The 14,297-nt window shown below is 48.1% G+C and overlaps 1 long non-coding RNA gene across 1 annotated transcript in view; it reads left to right on the forward strand.

Moving 5' to 3' along the window:
• LOC138283310 (uncharacterized) overlaps positions 1 to 12,799 on the forward strand; it is a 345,418-nt gene extending 332,619 nt beyond the window's left edge. The window contains exon 3 of the long non-coding RNA XR_011201180.1: positions 12,174 to 12,799. This is a non-coding gene — a long non-coding RNA (uncharacterized lncRNA). The remainder of the gene's footprint in view (positions 1 to 12,173) is intronic.
• Positions 12,800 to 14,297: the final 1,498 nt, after the last annotated feature.

Consider the following 14,297-nt stretch of genomic DNA (forward strand, 5'->3'; position numbering starts at 1 on the left):
GCTCCAGCTGGGCACACAGTTCATGTATAGTGGCTCGGTCAAGTCGGTATCGTAGTATAATATGGCGTTCTTCCATTGTCGACAGGTCCACCAGCGGTCGGTACACACGAGGATTCATCCTTCTCCTCGCAAGTCCCAGCGGACGGTGCCTAGGAAGGACAACATGGAGTACAGAGTCAAGCAAATCACAGGTACGTTCACCACAGCCTGCATAGCACACGGTTATCTATGTATTGAAAGGCGTGTATGTGTGGCAATGCAAGGCCTAGGCCTGTGTGACGCAGTTGAAATTAAGCCATGTGGGCCCTTGAAATGGCGGCTGCCTGACCTGTGAAGTGGGACAATGGGATGTGAGGTCAATGCGCTGGCGTGGCACACCGTGGCGGTAGGCGGTCGAAGACCGCTGTACGAAGCCGCATTGGTTAACATTGAAGCCTATGGGTTTCAGGAGCCAATGAGGATGTGCGCCGGCGGTCGCGGTACGCACCGCCGCGGTACGCACCGCCGCGGGCGTGACCGCCATTTTCTACATGATTAATTACTCGAGACCTGATCTTCCACAGGAGAGGACCTATACTGCAAGTGCTGCTGTGACCTCGGTCTGGAAGTGACAATGGCTGCTGCGACTGGGGAATGAGCCCCTGCCTTCACGTCTGAAGAGTTGGAGAAACTTATGGATGGGGTCCTCCCCCAGTATGCGTTACTCTACGGTCCTCCAGACCAACAGGTAAGTACACTGGGTGCACATTGAATGTGCTATGCCTGTGTGGAGTGGGGTGGATGTAAGTTGGTGGGATGGGGAGCGAATGAGGAGTGCAACGCACGACAGATGAGAGCATGTGCCACATGGCAAAGTTGGGGAGGGGGGGGCATTCACATCTAACATGCAGAAAAATGATGGAATTTCATTTCCCACCCTGTACATGTCAACTAGGTCAGCGCCCATCAGAAAGTCGACATTTGGCGTGCCATCGCCAAGGAAGTCCGGGCCCTGGGGGTCCACATCAGACGGGGCACCCACTGCCGCAAGAGGTGGGAGGACATCCGCCGTGGAACCAGGAAGACCGCCGAGTCACTGCTGGGGATGGCCTCCCAACCTAGGAGGGGTGCCAGTCGTACCCTGACCCCCCTGATGTCCCGGATCCTGGCAGTGGCCTACCCTGATTTGGATGGGCGCTTGAGGACATCACAGCAGACACAAGGGGGTGAGTATCAGCACAATCTGCTATCTTTATGCGCAGTGGAGGCGTCTGGGTGGGGGAGGAAGGTTGTGGGTGACATTAGGCCAGGGCGCTTTCTGTAGTGTAGCCCTCTCCTTTAGGCATGGCCCTGTGCCCCCGCCCCCCACCTCTGTAGGGTGACAAGTACAGCTATCCATGGTCCTGCATCACCCATGTGCGCGTTTGTTGTCCCTATACCTGTTGGCATAGTCAGAAGTACTGAGTAGTGTACCCCGATTGCGCGGCTTAGTGCATGAGGCTCCTGTGTCTGTCCTCTCCGCCAACGGTGTTGACAATGCATGCACTCAACCTGTTTTTATTTCTCCCCCCACCCTTTTTCTTCATCTTCTTGTGCATGTGTGCATTAGCATCATCAGGCGGAGGAGATTTGGCATCGGAGCACGAGGGAGCTGCAAGTCACAAGGCCCCGGTGGGCCATGGTACAGACACCGAGGGCACCAGTGATACGGAGGGCAAGGGAAGCACCACAACGGGGACCGGTGGTGACACCAGCGACACCGACACGTCCTCGGATGGGAGCTCCCTAGCGGTGGCGGACACATCCGGGCCCCCCGCCTCTACAGGTACAGCCGCCACCCAGCGCACCAGCCCCGCCCTCCCAGCAGCCCCTCAGCCTACACTCCGTGCCCGCTCGCCCAAGAAGGCGGGCGTCTCCTTCGCCCCAGGCACCTCAGCCCCTGCCCCTGTCACCCCTGCTGCCCTCAGTGAGGAGGTCATTGACCTCCTTCAGACCATCATTGTTGGGCAGACTACCCTTTTGAATGCCAACCAGGGGGTAGAAAGGGAGGTGCATCGGAGCAATGCCTACCTGGAGGGCATTCATTCGGGTCAGGCTGCCCATCAACGATCGTTCAATGCTCTGGCCTCAGCACTGACGGCAGCCATTGTCCCTGTTTCCAGCCTGCCTCTTCTAACTGCCTCCACCCTGTCTCTGTCTCCTGTCTCCTGTCTCTGTCTCCTGTTCCTCAGCCTATCCCATCCACACCATCAGACCAGCCTGCACACACGTCAATACCCAAGGTCAGCTCATCCAGACACAAGCACCACAGATCCCACAAACACTCACCCAAGCAACACCCAGATGCACTACCACCTCTTGGTCCCCCTCCTCCTCGTCTCCCTCCTCCCTCCCTGTGACGTCTACACTCACACCTGCATGCACACCACCATCAGCCAGTGCTTCCATCACCACCACACCCTCCACTACAGTCCGCACACGTGCAGTCACCACCCCCACTGCCATTTACACATCCCCCGTGTCCTCTCCCACTGTGTCTGTCACCCCCTCTTCCAAGACACACAAACGCAGGCAGCCACCCACCCAACAGCCATCCACTTCACGACAGCCTACGTCACAATCACCTGCACCCAAAGACAGCACACCTGACTCTCCTACAACCACCTCCTCTTCCTCCACTCCCATCACCACTACTCCCACCCTTTACCTTGGTCCTAAAAAAGTTTACCTCTCCAATCTTAACCTCTTTCCCTCCCCTGACCCACCCCCTCCATCTGCTAAGAGTCCCAAGAGCACCTCAGCCACCACCAGCCCAGCTTCGAGTGTCACTGTGGTGCATGGGTTCTGGAGTCCACCCTTTGGCAGCAGTGACACTTCTATCAGCAGCAAGGGGACAGCCAGCCCCCCCCCCCCCCAGGCAAGAGGTCCCGGAAAGTCAAGGGCCGCCGTGAGAGGACTGACACGGCTGCCCCCAAGGACCAAAGTTCGGCCACTTCACCTGCCACAACATCCAGGGGAGGCAAGGGCCAGAGAGCGTCTTCTAAGGAGCGAAAGGGCAGCAGGGCGGAGAAGTCAGCCAGCAGGAGCGCGGAGCAGGAGGGCCCCACAAGCCCCATCCCGGATGTAAGGGAGGACACCAAAGGGCCCAGGACTCCGTCACCGAAGGGTCCTGCAACTGCACGGTCGGAGGGCGACTGAGCAGGGAGTCCAGGCCAGGTCTGGCTCCCTTGAATTACTGGACAAGCACCGCTGAACAGGGCCCCGCCGTGCAGAAGAGCACCGCTGAACAGGGCCCCGCCGTGCAGAAGAGCACCGCTGAACAGGGCCCCGCCGTGCAGAAGAGCACCGCTGAACAGGGCCCCGCTGTGCAGAAGAGCACCGCTGAACAGGGCCCCGCCGTGCAGAAGAGCACCGCTGAACAGGGCCCCGCTGTGCAGAAGAGCACCGCTGAACAGGGCCCCGCCGTGCAGAAGAGCACCGCTGAACAGGGCCCCGCCGTGCAGAAGAGCACCGCTGAACAGGGCCCCGCCGTGCAGAAGAGCACCGCTGAACAGGGCCCCGCCGTGCAGAAGAGCACCGCTGAACAGGGCCCCGCCGTCTCACGCACCGCTCCGCTGGGCCCTTCCTGTCAAGCACCGCTCCGCTGGGCCGCGCCGTCTCATGCACCGCTCCGCTGGGCCCTTCCTGTCAAGAACCGCTCCGCTGGGCCCCGCCGTCTCAAGCACCGCTCCGCTGGGCCCCGCCGTCTCAAGCACCGCTCCGCTGGGCCCCGCCGTCTCAAGCACCGCTCCGCTGGGCCCCGCCGTCAAGCACCGCTCCGCTGGGCCCTTCCTGTCAAGCACCGCTCCGCTGGGCCCCGCCGTTTCAAGCACCGCTCCGCTGGGCCCCGCCGTCAAGTACCGCTCCGCTGGGCCCTTCCTGTCAAGCAGCGCTCCGCTGGGCCCCACCGTCTCAAGCACCGCTCCGCTGGGCCCTTCCTGTCAAGCACCGCTCCGCTGGGCCCCGCCGTCTCAAGCACCACTCCGCTGGGCCCCGCCGTCAAGCACCGCTCCGCTGGGCCCTTCCTGTCAAGCACCGCTCCGCTGGGCCCCGCCGTCTCAAGCACCGCTCCGCTGGGCCCCGCCGTCAAGCACCGCTCCGCTGGGCCCTTCCTGTCAAGCACCACTGGCACAATGACAGTGCCGGATCTGTGTTGAGCTACTGTTCACGGTTCACTGTGCCCACCATGCCTCCTCCTTGACCAGTGGAGACTGATATCCACCTGATGGACTGTGGCTTTGCACTCCCCAGGATGGCACAGTGGGCAAATCACCCACTGTAGAGACTTGAGAGACTGTGGCTTTGCACTCCCCAGGATGGCACAGTGGGCAACCCACCCACTGTAGAGACATTGAGAGACTGTGGCTTTGCACTCCCCAGGATGGTACAGTGGGCAATCCACCCACTGTAGAGACTTGAGAGACTGTGGCTTTGCACTCCCCAGGATGGCACAGTGGGCAACCCACCCACTGTAGAGACATTGAGAGACTGTGGCTTTGCACTCCCCAGGATGGCACAGTGGGCAACCCACCCACTGTAGAGACTTGAGAGACTGTGGCTTTGCACTCCCCAGGATGGCACAGTGGGCAAGCCACCCACTGTAGAGACTTGAGAGACTGTGGCTTTGCAATCCCAAGGATGGCACAGTGGGCAAGCCACCCACTGTAGAGACTTGAGAGACTGTGGCTTTGCACTCCCCAGGATGGCACAGTGGGCAATCCACCCACTGTAGAGACTTGAGAGACTGTGGCTTTGCACTCCCCAGGATGGCACAGTGGGCAACCCACCCACTGTAGAGACATTGAGAGACTGTGGCTTTGCACTCCCCAGGATGGCACAGTGGGCAAGCCACCCACTGTAGAGACTTGAGAGACTGTGGCTTTGCACTCCCCAGGAAGGAACAATGGGCATGGTGGCCCCTTCGTGGATCGGGCGTCGTGGACTCATGTGGCTGTGGTGCCCCCCCCTTCCCTTCCCCCTGAGGTGCCTGTAGTTTTGTCATCAGATGCCCCTGCAGTGTTCTCTCCAAAGGACTCAGGTCTCCTGTGTGGGCTTTGCCCTTGTGTTGATACACTTTGGCCCACGGACACTTAGAATGTCATTAAATGTGCAGGACTAATTGCCTCGGTTTCTCGATTGAAGAAAATATTTTTTTTATTTTTTTATTTTTGTTATTGCTATTTGACCATGACTTATCAGAGGCTATTTTTTACATAAATTTTGATTCACAATTTAATTATGTCTTTGCATTTTTCACGGGGGTTTGGGTGGTGTCACTGTGACTTGTTGCTCTGCATTGGTGTGTACATAGTTTGGGGGGGGGGGGGTCGCATATGTGTGTGCCGTAAGCTTTCCTCCTCCCCCCTCCCCTGTGTCGTAGGTGCAGTACTCACCGTTGTCGTCTGCGCCGGAGTTCGTACTTGTGGTAGATGAGCAGGTAGACGAGAGCAGGTAGGATGTTTAATTCGGGTTCCATGCTGTCCTCCGTCCTCGTGGAGTGCGTAGAGGTGAGCGTTTTCCCGTTCGTAGTCTGTTTCTGCCGTGTTTTTATCGGCGGTGCTCCCGCCCCGGAAAAGGTGGCGGATTGGTGAGTTGTGATAGGGTGGGCGGTACATTGTCTGCTGCCTGTCTGTTGGCGGTGACCGCCGCGCTGTTTGTTTGTACCACCGTGGCGGTCGGAGTGTTAATGTGGTGGTCTCTGTTGGCGGTTCCCACCAGGGTCAGAATTCCATTTTTTGGACCGCCGGCCTGTTGGCGGGTTGGCCGCCGCTTTATCACCGACTGCCAGGGTTAGAATCACCCCCATAGTAATTTTAAAAGGGCAGTTATATTTAGTCAGAGAGCTCTAATTTTTTCAGGAAATCAGATCATTTATTTTTTACTTGTAGTCTAAGTAGTCACAGACATAAGGCATCTAGCATTCCAATAAAGAGATTGATTTGTACTACTACTTCAACAGCCTATTATTTATCTAACATTCCCATTCCAGGTAGAATTCAGGGAAGATCAACAAGAGCTGCTTCATAGGAAGAGATTCAGGGGGTCTCTCTGAATGAATTATGTAGAGCTGCTACTTGGTTTCCTCTCATACTTTCATTAAACACTACAGAATCAAGGTTGTTGGTTTTGGAGAAGGTTCTTTTGGTCACAACATTTTGAGTGCAGTACTGGATAAATGATTTCTTTTGATTAATGGTTATGTTATGTTTTGTTGAGCTTTAAAAGTGTTTCTTCTCTCAGTTGTCTCCCTAAGGCCAGTTTAGCTTTAGTATACATCAAAAATGACTGGAATGAGCAACATAGGGATAATACCCCAGTTACTTACCACTGATCTTTATTATTCTTAGTCCTACTTGTCCTTTTCACGGCCACTACAGCCAGCCCACCCATCCCATATATTGTTTTTTATGAGCTACCTATAAGCAGGAAATACTGTGGGTAGGCGTGTTCTTATAGTGTTCATAGTGTTGGTGTAGTTTTGCCTTTTACATCATGGGCTTTCTCATGTCTGAGGTTGAGATCACCTCAAAAGTAACAAAGATGGGTAGGATTAGGGGCAATAGCAATCTTTCTGAAATAAAAAAAATATGTGCCCATACTCACAAGAGCTCACAAATATAGCAGGACTACACAAATTATACTCTTGTTCCTTTTCAGTATCTTTGTTTATAACATCTGTTCATGGAAATACAGCATGGCATAAACATGCAGGAAGGTTTGCAAAGGGAAATAGTCCACTTATAGTTGAGGAAGGGATAAAGAGAGTCTCCTGATCTTTCTCTTGTTGAGTTGTTGCCCCTCCCCACTATACACAAGAGAAATAAACAACATCTTGTATTCATGCATACACATGTAGGCATTTTGTAAATAAATACATATTGAACCCACAATAATATGGGCCCAGGAGAGAGGCTGAAAAGAGGCCTGTTGCATTAAGACACTGTTGCTAACTTCATGGGCAGCTTGTGTCATATTCCCTCCCTCTACTGAGCCACTAACCATATGTAACTATAATGTTACTTTAACCTTTGTTTTCTCTAGTGAATATGTGGAAATTTGTGTTTTTCGTATATTACAATTGTGAACAATAATACCTCCATTTTCTGCTCCTCTCTGTTCTTATCTCGCTTTGAAATGTTGAAAAGCGCTGATCAACTGTTTTCTGTGTAACAAGGGCATGTTTGCTTCACAGTCATGCCATCTGTTTTAATTTTGCACAAAACCTTGTTTGTTCATCTGTATAAAAGGAAGGCAACGTTTTGTAATAAGTGTACCTGCTCCACAGCCACTATAGCGCTGTGTATTGCTTGTAACTGCTCTGAGCTAAAATACATTTTGCACATTGCACCCTCTGTGTGTTCTGGTCCTTATGTTTTAGAAGTGATTGGTGGCTGAATAAAATTCCCACTTTCACTATTATATATTAGGTCTGCTTTTCAATAGATGAGGCATTTATTGGTTTGCTAATAACTTTGGCCCCGTTAGACAAATCCTCACAAAACTTTACAAAAAAAGGATCAGCAACCTCAGCTCCTTCCTGGAACGCTTCGGGGTGAGCAATCGAGCAGAGGCTGAGAAAAACATTAACGGACATATTTATACTCTGTTTGCGACGAATGTGCGTCAAAAAATTTTACGCACAATCGGCGCAAACCCTACCCCATATTTATACTTTGACGTCCGAGCCCGCAGGCGTCAAAATTCCACCATGTGTGTCATTTTTTGGAAGGGGGAACCAGCCGTGCGTTAATTATATGCAAGGTAGGCGTTTCCCTTCCAAAAAATGACTTTAAGGCCAGTGCCCCTTGTTTATACTCTGGCATCATTTTGACGCACAGGAGGGGGTGGGCCTTAAAAAATGGCGCACAGCCTTATGTGCGCCGTTTTTTAACGCCTGGGTCAGGGCAGGCGTTAAGGGACCTGTGGGCTTGGAAGGAGCCCAGAGGTGCCCGCCCCTGCCCCCAGGGACACCCCCTGCCACCTTTGCCCACCCCAGGAGGACACCCAAGGATGGAGGGACCCATCCCAGGGAAGTAAAGGTAAGTTCGGGTAAGTATTTTTTTACTATTTTTTTGGTCGCATAGGGGGGCCTGATTTGGGCCCCCCTACATGCCACTATGCCCAATGACCATGCCCAGGGGACATAAGTCCCCTGGGCATGGCCATTGGGCAAGGGGGCATGACTCCTGTCTTTGCTAAGACAGGAGTGATGTCAATGGAGGTTGGGCGTCAAAAGAAATGGCGCAAATCCGGTTTGAGGCCTGAATTTTGCCTCAGACCTGACGTGCACCATTTTTTGACGCACAACCCCCCTTTTTCCATACGCCGGCGCTGCCTGGTGTGAGTCATTTTTTTTTACGCACACCAGTCCGCAGCGCCGGCTAACGTCATTCCATTAATAAGGCGCCCGCATGGCGCGTTGGAATGGCGTTAGCCGGCTGTAAAAATGTTGATGCACAACTGCGTTGATGCAGTTGTGCGTCAAAAAGTATAAATATGGGCCTAAATCCCCATACATTTTCCATAGAATTCTTTAGACATGGTTACAGCAAAAATTGCTGAACAGAATTACCCCAAATTTGGCAGGAAGCTAGATCTTGTTCCGCATATTGTGCCTTTTGTGAATCTGTTCAGTAGTTTTTGAGAAGTTAGGTGTGAAAAATAATTGTATATTTGGATGGTTGGACTTGCAAGAGTCCAGTGGGAGTGTGAATTTAAAAATGGAGGCCTCTGATCGGTCGAGAGCCCATTTTTCATAAGTGCCTTCATGCTTTCATGAGAGCATGAGTGAAATGGTGGCCATTATTGTTTACTGTAATTTGAAGTGTTGTAGAAATGAAATAAAAACGCTATATAAGGGGGCAGCAGAAAAGCCTGCTGCCCTTGTAAGTTTAGAAAGGAACTGTTTAAGGGATAACTACGGAGAAGAAAATAAATGTATAGTGTTTTTAACACATTTTTATGATCTTGCAGGACTCTTGCATGATCGTGAATAGTAGAAAGAAGTAGATGAGTTCTGAATACACTCCATTAGTAGGAATGCATATTGTGGTTATAATTTTTGAGAAGATGTGTGTAAGAGATAAGTACTGTGATGAGTAGATGGTTAATTCCTATTTTCCAAAAAAAGTTAAATTTTTGCGAGACTCTCAGAGGATCGTGAACAGTAGAAAGGAGTAGGTGATCTTTGAATAGACTGTAGTATGCACACTTGCTATCTTAGGAAGGAGTATCACTGGAGATGGTGTTTGTCAGAGTGTGCTATATACGCCCATCGGCTTTGTAAGAGTTGAGAGTAGGATATGGTCACTTACAACACCCTACTATATACATCCGTTATCAGAAAGAGGGGTTTTAGCAGGGAGGGAAGTCCCTGGACAAAGCATACTATGCACACCTGTCATCCAGAAGGAGGTCTCAGTGGCGAGACCAGTCTCTCTCCACATACCCTACTATATACACCCGTCATCTAGGACAGAGTTGTAACAGAAGAGACCAATCCAGGTGCACAGCCTAATATGTACACCTGCCATCTGAGAGGGAGGTCTGATAGGAGAGGCTAGTCCATGTACACTCCCTACTGTGCACAGCCATCATTTGAGTCAGAGGTCTGACAGAAGAGGCTAGTCCATGTGTAAACCCTATTAACTATATCTGTACTCTGAGACAGAGGTCTCACTGGAGATGCTAGTCTTTCACCAAATAGCCTACTACGCATACCCGTCATCTGAGAGAGAGGTCTGGAAGAGGAGGGTAGGCCATATACACACCCTACTATGTACAGCCATAATCTGAGACAGAAGTCAAATAGAAGTGGCCAGTCCATGTACACACCTTAATATGTACACCTGTCAACTGAAAATGAGGAGTTAGTAAAGAAACAGTCTCTCTCCACCTGTCCTGAGGGTACCTTAGCAACTTTTTATGGGCATGTTATTTTAGCCATAGGCCTACAGCCTGTGCCCTTTAGACTAGTTGCAACTCATTTTATTCGTTTTAATTTTCTTAGCAAAAGCCCTCTTCTGCGGTGAAGTTTTATTTTCCTTTATCTTGTATACTTCTAGCACAGAAACTGTTTTCATTCTTTTTACTCTGACATTCTCATTCTGTGTCCGCTAAAGACTGTCTCTAACATGTTGCCAGCACAAAGTGGAACACCTCAATCTCTGACACGTCACGGAAACATGTGTGTTTTACATTAGGGCAGTTTTCCTAGGACATTACCTATTTTATTATAAAACATCTCTGTGCCCCCTATACGTTAGAGGGAAAGTTCCAGCCTGAAGATTGCTGCATACCTTTCATGTAAGCAAGAGGTCTGAGGTTAGAGACCAGTCTCTTCCCACACCCTTCTACGTACATCCATCATCCAAGAGAGGGGTCTTACTGAAGAGGTCCCTCCATACAATCTACTATGTACACCTCTCATCGGAGACAAAAGTCTGTGTGGATGGGTCAGTCTCTTCCCACAACCTACTACATGCACCTGTCCTGTAAGAGATGAGTCTCAGTAGAGATGATACTTCGTCCTATATACTATTTTCCTACAATTTTGTTGGAATTATGCTAGACTCTCACGAGAGTACCTCACAAGCTTCAGGGAGTGAAGCTTGCTGCATTGATACGTGCCATCTCACAAGAGGCTTGAGAGACCTGAGGAGGAATTACTGAGCCTGCCACAAGGTATTTTACGATCCAGCAAGCCTTTCACAAAACCCACATGGAAAATAACTGGGCCTGTCATGAGGGCTTTTAAAATCCGGCAAGAGTCTCAAGAGATCATATGGAGGAGTGAAAAAAAGGGCCTAGGCTCAACCAAAAGTTACCATTCTTGCTGCCTGGTTGAAGAAATGCTGTGATATGATTGGGTGCAGAACCAGGGATAGCTCAGATTGGTCTTGGTGATTTGTAGGAAAAGGAAGTCTGTTGGAGTTGTGCTCAGCAGAAGTGACTGAATTTGGAACTGAGACAGACTGGTGTTCAGACAATTAGAAATATACGTTATGAACTTTGTTGAGAAGTGTAAATAAGTGCACTACTGTTGGGAAATTGATTGTATACAAAGTTTAGTAAATCAAAAGCTGTGTGTAGAGGTGCATGTTTATTAATATAGGTTTTGAGAGGTAGATTTTAGAATGGGAGAGATATCAACAAGTATTGGATGTTGTGTTAAAAATGAAATGCTCAATCTGTATGCAGTTGTAAGAAAAAGAGACAGTGGTTCTGAAATTATAAAACAAAGCATCTGCAATCTGTTAATACAAGGCCTAGGGATTTTATGAACCTTACTGTGTACATATGTTACCCGTATTAGCTGTTTGAGTGGAGATATTGCCATTTCTAGAGTAAAACACTGTGTTCACTGTTAGGAAAGGTGTGAAAAAAGGAATGTGTTACTTTACAAATTGTTTTGGAACCTTGGGCAAGATTTACAAGAAAGTGGCACAACAGTACTGATGTGGCACTTTTCTTGCGTCGCCCTTGCCCCGTCTAACGACACCATGCGAGCCCGTATTTAGAATATGGCGCACCATGGCAGTCGTTAGAACAATAGCGTCAAAACTTTTTATGCTATTGTGGCGCTTTCCTACACTAGCGTTACATTTTTTTGACACTAGTGTAGCAAAGTGCAAGGAGGCCCATTGATTTAAATGGGTGCATCATTTTAATGCCTGCTCTGAGCTGGTGTTAAAAATGATGCCAAAAATGGCGCAGTGAGATCTTGTAGATTTCACTGTGCCATTTTTGACGGCTTCCTAATGCTGAAAACGCACCACTTGCATACATTATGACTGGCACAGGCATAATGTGGCACAAGGGGCCGCAAACATGCAAATGTGGCACCGCAAAAATTGCCTCCTTGCGCCACATTAGAGTAAAAAAAAATACGTTAATGTAGCAATAGGGCACTAGGGCTTTGTAACTCTAGCCCCCGTTTGAAGACATTATAACTTAATTGTGAAAAGATGCACTGGTTGAGGATGTTGAAATCTTCAAGAGAAAGGAATATGAAGATAGTTGTACAGTATGTATATCACTATGTGATTGTGGGTGACACTTGTAAAACAATTTTAGAGTATATAGTGATGTATCAGTGTTATCAACTATTACTCAGTATGTAAATTTAAAATTTTTGTCTTTGTTGTCTGTTTTAGGTAGAAAATGGAAAACAGAAGTTTTGAAAAACAAAGTATTATGGCACAAATTATATGGAGGAGAAAAATAAAAATTGTTCACTTTGGAATTAAGAGGGTACAGGAAAACAAATAATTGCACAACTGATGTTGTTGTTACTGCCTATAGTGACTTTTGTACCCTTGAAGAAGCTTGTTCTGTGTAGCTCTACTTGTTTTTGATGATAAAATGATCTGCTCACTTCAACAGCACAAAAGTGCTCTATTTAGAAATAGGGGGTTGTTGTCCACTTGGGCAGGTGTAGAATCTTGTAATAGTGTAACTCCTTTTTGCAAATTTTATTTTATTTAAGTGACTCTTTTGTCAACTAACCTGCCAGAAAAAGACTATTAAAGCATTCACTGTTTGGCAGACTAAGGAGGCTGAAACGAAGGAAAAGAATATATACGTACATCAAAATCCAGTAAGCAAATGAAGCCAAAGGGAAGAATGTGTTGGTGCCAGACTGAGAGAAACATGTTATAAATTAGTCAAGTTTGTTGTTTTGTTTGTTTTACAGTTGTTGTAGTTAGTTAATGTAGCTGTTGTTGTTTGTTATGTTTTTAATTGTTTTTGTGTAACCCAAAGTTTAAAATTACTACTGATTTCATGCCTTAATATCTTTTAAGGGTTTTAATATTATTACAGTCTTTGAATGTCGACTTAAAGTGTCAGTTCCATCATCAACTTCAAGTGCTGCTTGATGTATATGTAGGTATGAGGTACTTTAGCGAGATTAGTGCTTTTTCCAACTGTTGTATCAAGATTTTTATGCAAGAGAGAGGTGCTGATACAGAGGTGATTAGATCCTCATAGTATACTATGCAATGCTGTCAGCTGGTAGAGATGGCAGTTATTTTGCACATCTTAGTCTATATGCTTGTCACTCTGGAGAGAAGTTTCATCGCTTACTACACATGCCTGTCCCCATAAATAAATGTGTGAGAGAGAAATGAGTGTGTTCTTGCATTCAAAAATTGCACACTTGTTGTCCAAGACACAGTTATCAACAGAGAGAATACTCCATTTTATACTCTACTAATGATATTTATTATCATAAAGAGAGGTATGAGCAGAGATAGCAGTCTCTACCCACAGCCTATTTTTCACATGTGTTGCTCTGGAGAGATGTCTGAGTTGACCCAGCACTCTATCTGCACCTTAGGTATGCTTTTCAACCAAGTGAAACTTCTCTGTATAGAGCTTATTTTCTCTCCACACCATAGTTGTATATCTGTCATTCAATAGAGATGTCTCAGTAGAGAGACCAATCCCTATTAACACCCTACTATGCATACCTATCATCCAAGAAAGAAATCTAATGACAGGGACAGTCCCTCCACACACCCTACTTAACGCATCTGTCATCCTATAGAGAGCTCTCAGCGGAGCGGACAATATCACCCCACGCCCTATTACCCAAATATACGATCACAGAGAGGTCTCAGTGTGAGGCATTTTCTTCCTACCCTCTAATAGACACACTCTTCAACCAAGGGAGAGTTCTCAGTGTTGAGCTTAGTCCTTTCCCTCACTGTATTGCACATCCTTATTGTCCTGGGGAGAAGTTTTAGTGGAATGGACAGTCCCTATTATAACCTAGTAGGTAGAGTGGGTATTTTGTGGTGAGGTGTATTTGAAGAGTCCAATCTCTCTTCACTCCTTAGTATTTACTGATGGGATACTGTGGACAGAAGGTACTGGAAAGGTCACTGTTTCCTAAAATCCCAGGAGAAGGAAGTAAAAGTTGGAAGTACTGTAATGAAGGACAGTGTATATTATGTAACTTAAAAAAACTTTATGATCTCACGAGAGTCTCACGAGAATGTATTTAAAAAGAAGGGTAGCAAAACTCTAGTGTATATAAACTATACCTAACTATGTATGTTTGGTGAAAATGCAAATCCCATTATAAAAGTACAGTCTTGGGCAATGCTCACAAATACAAACACCGTCCCCTTGCATTAGACGAGGAGGACTCTCATAAGAGGCTAGCAAGAATCCCCCATGCTATGTATGGGAGCATCATGGCTCTTTTGTTCATGTCCATTTTGTACATAGTACAAACAACATACATAATGAAAGTATAGGGTATTTCGGAAAAT

The sequence above is a fragment of the Pleurodeles waltl genome, chromosome 3_1 (genome assembly GCF_031143425.1).
Source record: "Pleurodeles waltl isolate 20211129_DDA chromosome 3_1, aPleWal1.hap1.20221129, whole genome shotgun sequence".
Classification (NCBI taxonomy): Eukaryota; Metazoa; Chordata; class Amphibia; order Caudata; family Salamandridae; genus Pleurodeles; species Pleurodeles waltl.